The following is an 8,827-nucleotide window of genomic DNA, read 5'->3' as shown; positions in this document are numbered from 1 at the left end:
TCTGTTTGTCTGTCTGTCCATCTATCTTCTCTCTGTCCATCTATCTGTTTTGTCTGTCCATTTGTCTGTCCATCTATCCATATGTCTGTCTGTCTGTCTGTCTGTCTGTCTGTCTGTCTGTCTGTCTGTCTGTCTGTCTGTCTGTGTGTCTGTTTGTTCATCTGCCTTACTGTCTGTCTGTGTGTCTGTCTATCTATCTATCCCTCTGTCTGCTCTTTTAGTGTATGTCCGTCCATCCCTCGGTCCATGTGTTTGTGTGTTCACCTGTCTTTTTGTCCATCTGTCTCTCTGTCTGTCTGTTTGTCTTTTTGTCCATCTGTCTGTCTGTTCTCTATGTCTATTCATTCATTACTCTGTGTCTGTCCATCTGTCCATGTGACTTTCTGTTTATTCCCTCTGTCCATCCGCTTTTAACTGTCCATATTTTTGTCCATCTGTCTGTCTGCCTGCCTCTCAATCTGATTGCCCATCTCTCTGTCTTTCCATTTCTCTGTCTTTCTGTCCATCTGTCCATTCATCTGTCTGTCCATTTGTCCGTACATCTGTCTTGCTGTCTGTCTGTATGCCTGCCTCTCAGTCTGTTTGTCCATCTGTTTGTATGTACATCCATTCATCTCTCTGTATCTGTCTGTGTCTATCCGTCCATCTGTCTTTCTCTCTGTTCTCTCTGTCCATCTATCTGTCTGTCCATCTGTCTATACATCTGTCTGTCTGTCTGTCTGTCCATTTGTCTATCTTTCTGTCTGTTCTCTCTGTTCATCCATCTGTCTGTCTATCCATTTGTCTGTTTGTCCGTCCGTCTGTTCGTCTGTCTGTCTGTCTTTTTGTCCATCTGTCCATATGTCTGTTTGTCTGTACCTCTCTCTGTTCTCTCTGTCTATCCATTCATCTGTCTGCATCTCTTTATCTGTCCATTCGTCCATCTGTGTTTCTGTTCTCTGTCCATCCACTTGTCTGTTCAACTGTTTTTCCGTCTGTTTTTCCATCTGTACATCTGTTTGTTCTCTCTGTCCAACCGTCTGTCCATCTGTTTTTTTTGTCTGTTTGTCCATCTGTTTTTCTGAATGTCCTTCTGTTTGTCTGTCTGTCTGCCTAACAGTCTGTCTGTCTGTCCTTCTGTCTTTCTATTTGTCTGTTCTCTCTGTCCATCCATTCATCTCTCTGTGTCTGTCTATCTGTCCTTTCGTCCATCCGTCTTTCTGTCCATCCATCTGTCTTTCTGGCTGTTCGTCTGTTTGTCCGTCTGTCTGTCCGTTCGTCCGTCCGTCTGTCTGTCCTTTTGTCCGTTTGTCTGTCCATCTTTTTGTCCATCTGTCCATATGTCCATCTGTCTGTCTGTCTTTTTTATCCATCTGTCTATATGTCCATCGGTCTGTCTGTCTTTTAGTCCATCTCTCTGTGTCTGTCTGTCTGTCTGTTTGTCAATCTGTCCATCCATTCATCTCTCTGTGTCTTTATCTTCCATTCGGCCATCTGTCTTTGTCTATTCTCTCTGTCCATCCATCTGTCTGTCTATCTTTCTAATTGTTCGTCTGTTTGTCCATCCATTTGTCTTTCTTTCTTTCTGTCTGTCTGTCTGTCTTTTTTGTCCATCCGTTTGTCTGTTCTCTCTGTCCATCAATTCATCTCTCTGTGTCTGTATGTCCGTCCCTTCGTCTATCTATCTTTCTATCTGTTCTCTGTCCATACATCTAACTGTCCATCTGTCTTTCTGACTGTTCATCTGTTTGTCTGTCTGTCAGTCTGTCCGTCCGTCTGTCTGTCTGTCTGTCCATCAGTTTGCCTGTCTTTCCGTCCGTTCTTTCATCCGTCGTTTTGTCCATCTGTTTGTCTATATATCTCTCTGTTCTCTGTGTCCATCAATTCATCTCTCTGTGTCTGTCAATCCGTCCGTTTTTTTTTCTGTTCTCTCTGTCCATCCAACTGTCTGTCCATCTGTACATCTTTCTATCTGTTTGTCCATCTGTTTGAACGTCTGTCTTTCCGGCTTTCTGTCTGGTTGTCTGTCTGTCTTTTTGTCCATTTGTCTGTCTGCCCGGCAGAATTTCTGGTTTTGTAGGGAGCTATTTTTTATCGACAATTTTATCGAGTCAAAATGTGTGTGTGTTTGTGTTTGTGTGTGCGCGTGTGTGTGTGTGTGGGTGTGCGTGTGCGTGTGTGTGCGCGCAGGAGGAAAATGTGTTGAAAATGAAATTCAAAATACTCTTATATGGACATTCAGGAGAGGATGTCTCTGTGTCCTCCTAGTTGTGTTTTGTGAGAATGTATCTAAACCATATGAATTATCAAACTTTGAAGTCTATATCAAAGTCTTGATAAAAAAAAGGAATGTTCGGTCCATGGGAAGATGATCTACTCAGATACTTTTGTGAGAAATAATGTATTACTCAGCTCACTTTGTAAAATGGTGTCCATGTTATTGTGCCTAAGTTTTCCGATTTCATGTTTGCAAGCCAGGCTAATCCAAGTGTATCTGTCTGTAAACTGCAAGAGAGAGGTGTAACTTGCAGTAGAGGCATAACTTGCAGTTATTGAGATCCCACCGAACCATGCAAGATTTCACAATGAGATATTGTTGGCAAGATGACAGAAATACTTTCCAGAGAACATTTTCAGCAAATGTTTTCGTGCTTTTTCTCCAATTTAATCCACAGCCAATTCATTTGATATTAGCTACTCCGCTCACTGACTACTTCATCTGCTTTGTCATGACAGTTAGACTACTCTGCGTCACCCCCTGTGGTTGGAGCTAACTGTGGAATGGTGAGCACAAATATGAAAGCCTGTGCAACTCACGGCTGTACGTGCAGAGTGGAATAGGTAGATGTTAATAACTGTGTACGGTGGCATCTTACCGAAAACATAGTTGACACATGTGGGTCTTCATTACTTCAAGTTAAGCCATGACTTGCAGTCCGCAGACAAACCCTACTTGGCTAGTTGTAAAAATGCACTTCTGCCTGCATTATTGCTAAATTCACTGAAATAAACACTAATGGCAGTCAAACACCAACAACTTTTATTGCTTTTCACATAAATCATAATTACAGGGTAGGGTTAGTCACTCAAAAAGACCTATATTTTTTGTGTATTTTCATGTACTGAATGTTTGACCTTAAAACGCTTTTACTGTAGTGTTTGTGATCTAATACATTTAGAAAGATTAAAAACAAACATTATTAGCTCCATATAAAGTTTATTGGTGTGTCGCATACTTGTTCATTATTCTACGCCATTTTGTAGTATAGATAGTGCAAGTAGTGCATTCACACTGAAAACTCTACAAATAACAAGTGGTCTTTAAATACCAGGATGATGCACTTATTCAACTGTTAAAATTAAGTTATGTTGGACACCACGCACTCAACTTTGCGCATGTAGCGAAAGGGGCAGAGCTGATGTTGGATTAATGCATCTATTTTGGATTGTGAAAGCAAAATTCTCCTACGAGAGTGATTATAGCGCCTCCCAATAGAGAATGTGGTTATACTCATCATGGCAGGTATTATTTGGTAGTTTGGTCATTTATTTCACTGATTTGATTCAAATGACATCAGGGAAAGTTTTGAATTTCTGCTTAGTAAAAAACCCATTAGTGCTCCATTTGGGACGACACTACATGCGTATACTATGCTGTTGAGTGTGTAAGTGGATAAGTACATAGTGCGTAAGTGTATAGGGTGCCATTTTTTCATTGCCCTTCAAAGTGCACAAACTTTGCAAATTGAAAAGGTTTATTGGAAATAGATATTGACATTGAAAATTGGCATGTCTTTTTTTGCAAAAACACCATATATCTCTTATATCCTAAAAACATGCTCAAATTACAAATATAAATCTATGCATCCGCAGGCCAATAGATCACCTGATCTGCTCTTGTGTCATTAATTACATGGCGCAGGAGATTGATTGCTGTCGCCTCAGCAGCCGTTGAGCTTGCTACTCTGCATTTTAAATGCCTCGTTAGCTACGTTTCCACATTTTTAGAATATGTATTTTGTATTTGCGCATAAAAATTGGTTGATAAAAACACCAAGATGCACATAACTTTTGAAAAAGTGCATAAAAAAAATAATTTTGTGCATAACTGTAGGGTAAACTTTTTTTTTTTAAAGAAAAGATGTGCATAAACTAAGATGAAAACACTTTTATCAAACAATTTCCAGTATGCGTATTAAAAAAAAAAAAAAAAGTGATGTGATTTTGTTATTTTGTGTGATTTTGAGATCATGTGATGATGAAAATGTGTGTGAATGGACAAACCAGCAGGCTGAGCTCATTGTATAACATCTGAAATGTTGTTTTGGTCATTTTAACCATAACCATAACCGTTTCAGTATTAGTGTTGTTAGATTAATAATCAACGGTCAAGAGCGTCTGTGCTCTGTTTCTCATATCTTTTAACGCCACCACATGTTCATTGCATGTCGGCATACTTTTTTCAAAGGTGCAAGTCTTTTAATAAATAAAGAAAAGATTCACACAGCTTCGATCGCAGCAAATTCCTTTTTTACTGTTGATATTTGGTGCCAGTTAATCAGGAAGTGACAATGTTGTTCGTTTTGACTTTATGCTGCTTTATTATCACACCTTTTTTGTGATAATCCAGTTATAAAGTTAATTAGCGTTTGCGGATGGAAGCATAGCTACTGTTGTTTTACAATAGCATGTGCAGCATGTTTTTTAAGAGATCCTCCTCCACCCCAGCTCCACCTGTGTTTAGATCTGCTACACGAGCTACATATAGTAAATACTTCTTAGTAGAGCTGAAAATCATTGCCCGAACCCGACAGGACCCGACGGGTTCTGGTGGGGTCAGGCTTTATTTCTATAATTTTAGATGGAGTCGAGCCGGGTAAATGAACAGTCATGTGATGCATTTCGATTAGTGTGAGAAAAGAATCAAATCGTTTGTTACAACATTAAAATCCATCCGTGCAAAGGTGAAACAAGTGATGATGGAGAGGTCAAAAAGAGCGAATTTTGACTGCGATCAGGCCAGCCAGCAGTTCGAAAAGAGCTTTTATTCTTGGTATTTCGTGGTCGCTCATACACTGCATATTATGGTAGAGCGCTAAACAGCAATGTATGTACAGCAAGCTGACAGGGAATAAGACTAGGTCACTCGCTACATTGAAACTGCTGTCATAGAAAATGAAGTGGATGTTCTTGGCTGGTGAAAGATGAACAAACAATCCTACCCAAAACATTCTAAATTAGCCAGAACAGTACTATGCATCCTGGCCAGTAACAGCAGCTGTAATAGCGTGTTCAGTGCTGCTCAGTGAGTGCAGGACCACGCTTAAGCCATTTACAGTGGATTCAATAATGCTCCTCCACATAAACACGTAACCTAATCTTGGTGAGTAAAGGATTTTCAAATAAATTACAACTGAATATTAATTAAACCATAAAATCATAATGTAGACAGAGTAAATAGGCTAATGTTGGCATTATTTTTTTATTATTCAGCTTCACCGTCGCCTTAAGGCGAGATTGTGAAGAGAAGTGGCGAAACAAATCCCACAGAGCCTTAGGGCCCTATAATACACCCGGCGCAATGTGGCGCAAGGCGCAGCGCAATAGTCTTTTGGTACTTTTAGCTCGGATATATATATATATATATAAGGATATATATATATATATATATATATATATATATAAGGATATATACAGGATATAAATATAAATTATTAAAATATTGCAAAACATATTAATTTCTAGCCTACATGAAGATTTAAATACCACTGCCTTACTTTCTTTATCTCGGGAGGCTTTTTCAGTTCATTTAATTTGCTTTTGTATAATGTTATTATTATTAGCAGTAATATTTATTATATCCATATTTATATTTGTTTTATTAAAAACAAGCTTAGACGCTTTTTTTTTTGTGTTGCTATCCACGAGAGCAAAATCGAAAGTGATCTTACTTTATGCCAAAAAGGGAATGGGAGATGAGACTCTAATTGATTTTATTCTCAAAACACACCTATAACTCATTAAGAAAATAAACTCGACCCTTTTAGACTATGCGCCATGGCGCAAAGCGGATTTTCCCATCCTTAAATTAGCAAAAATGCGTTCTGACACGCCCTGAAAGCGTTTGCGCTCTGCGTTTTGCGCTATGCGCATGGACCGTCAAAATAGATCCCTTAATCTTAATTTTGCTATTGCCAAATACTCATCATAGTTTAGAATTTATTCTAATTTTATTTGTTAAGACTTATTTTTATTGGTGTGTTGGCCAATTTAAAGGCTAGGTGTGTGTACCTAGGCCTATTTAGAGTGCTGAGATGTTACGATGTTACAGAGGACTTATTTTATTTCTTTGTTTCAAATTCCAAGTGGCCCATAGCCTATGTTTGTAAATAATAAATAAATTTAAAACGCATATAAACGACTCATTCACGAAAAATGGCAAGGGAGCTGTGTGCATGTGCACATTTGAATAATGTCATTCTATAAACGATTTCAGGCTTTTAAAACGCTGTCAATCAAAATGTACTCATCGGGCCTAACTTTTATAGCGCGATTACAGCTCTACTTCCCAGTACTTGCTCTGCCATAATATTCAAAGCAGCAGCAGTGTAACACATTTATGCTGCCAAGACCAATAACATCCACATTGCCACGTGCATATTTATTACCATATTAAATCTCTCAGAAAGATGCATTTTTACAAAAGCTACCTCTATTTATTTATTATTTTTTGTGTTTATGTATCACCATGGCATATGTAGTCACAATTAAATTATATCCCAGAAGTTTTCAAAAAGGATCATGTATTAACACACAAAAAAACAGAAGTAGCTACAAATGTCACAGTTGCTTCAGCAGCACTTTCACTTTTATTTGTTTCCGATAAAACTGAATGGACCTTTATTGCCACTCACTTTGAAACGTGCAATAAGCAACATCATATTATTTTGTTATACACATCACACATTTTTTCTCCTATAAGCCTGCATGGGTTGTCTGCTTGTATCTGAATGTGTGTATGTTTTTGTATTAAAAAAAAGACTACATTTGAGCTGTCGGTGAAAATCTAATAGATGCCTAAGAACAGCCCAAAACTACAAACGCATAGCAATGAGCACTGAATGAACACATATGTGTAGTCTGCATAATCTGCACATTTGATGACCGGTCTATTTTGGGACTATTCTTCGAAGTCAGTATGACAACTCTTTTTTTTAGCCGAGAAATCTATGTTAAGATGTCTATTAGATGTTTATTAAACACAAAATTGCTTTTTTGGGATGTTTGTTCTTGGCAGAACAAGCTTTAACAAGCTCTCTAAGCGGGAGAGGAAGCCCTGGGGATGAGATAAGCCTCTCTTCTGTTTGTACAGGTCAAACAACAGCCCTCCACTGACTATTAATGTGTTCGCTGTTCCAAAAAAGTAGGGAATACCATTCTTTCATTTACCACCAACATTGAACATTCCCCATGGGCTGTAACTCTCATAACATTGGTGTAACAGGACGAACTGCGCTGTGCAGAAATAATCAGTTTTTCTTTTTTACAGTTTCGTCCTGTTTGCCTTTGTTTTCAGATGACCTTTCAGCATCGTCGCTCAGCAGGAGGCGTTGTGTGTTTTATGGGCAGCAACGTGTGCTGGACTGTACTCTATATTTATGCTCTCCACAATTTCACCAACATCAAAGTGATTACAAGCGAGCAGAGGAAAATTTTATCACTCCGAGGATGTTTCATAGCCGGAGAGATTTAAAGACCGTGTGAAATCAAAGTGGCCATTTGGTGGCTGTTGGTTTTGAAGCAGTCGGTATACTAGTAGGCCGCTAAAAAGTCAGCCATTTTAACTGCGTTCTCAGTAACAAAATTCTTCTAAAACCATCACTCCCTTAAAAGTCTCACAATGCACCATGAAAATAAGAAAGCATTCATACCAGTGTTGTGCTAGTTATGGAAAAATAATAACTAGTTACAGTTACAAGTTATTTTATTCCAAAAGTAACTCAATTGCATTATCGATTACATAACTGTTAAAAGTACATTTTTAATGCTCCCACTGAAACCCTTATGATGTCACTTTAGACTGCATGGAAGATACACTGTTGATCAACTTTACAGTTTTAATTAAATTGCATTCTCACAACTAAAACACAAAACACCTAAACAAGAAGTCATTTTTAAACACTAATTCGTTTTAGCAGCACAAAAATGAAAATATCACAAGGTGATAAACCAGCTGAATAATATATTCACAAACAAAAAAAAAGCTAAAGTTGCTTCAGCATCATAAAAGTTGGTATTTAACCCTTAAGCATGCTCCTTCACAGCTTGAGTATGAAAACAATATGCAACCTGAAAGTAATCTTAATTATCATTCATAATCAGTGGTGAAAAGAGTACTGAAAAATCATACTTGAGTAAAAGTCGAATTACTTGCCTAAAAATGTAGTGCAAGTAGAGTAAAAGTATACTATCTGTTGTAAATATTACTCAAAGTATGAGTAAAAAGTAGTCCTTTCAGAAATTACTCAAAAGTAGTGAGTAGAGAGTATTACGCTGGGAAAAGCTGAGGCGTTTTTCCAATTTGTTAACGTGCATCTAGTTATTGCTCAGCAGGCACACAGCGTCATAAGACGTTTATATTAGGTTAGATTTCAAGATTCAATGTCTAGCCAAGGACAATGATATTTTGATGTCAAATTATGACATCAAATGACATTGACGTTTGGTTGCTTTTAGGTTGTGCTGGAAAGTAACCAAAATCCAACGTCAAGCCAAGATCTTAAACTAACATCATATTGACGTCAAATACTGTCATTTATTCGTCAGGTATGGCAACCAAAAAAAGTCT

The 8,827-nt window shown here is 37.9% G+C and overlaps 1 protein-coding gene across 4 annotated transcripts in view; it reads left to right on the top strand.

Moving 5' to 3' along the window:
- nkain4 (sodium/potassium transporting ATPase interacting 4) overlaps positions 1-8,827 on the top strand; it is a 140,539-nt gene that overhangs the window by 105,560 nt on the left and 26,152 nt on the right. The window lies entirely within an intron of this gene.

The sequence above is a fragment of the Danio rerio genome, chromosome 23 (assembly GCF_052040795.2).
Source record: "Danio rerio strain M-AB ecotype USA chromosome 23, GRCz13ab, whole genome shotgun sequence".
In the NCBI taxonomy this organism is placed as follows: Eukaryota; Metazoa; Chordata; class Actinopteri; order Cypriniformes; family Danionidae; genus Danio; species Danio rerio.
Note: the sequence above shows the minus strand (reverse complement) of the source record. Positions and strands in the feature narration are given on the sequence as shown.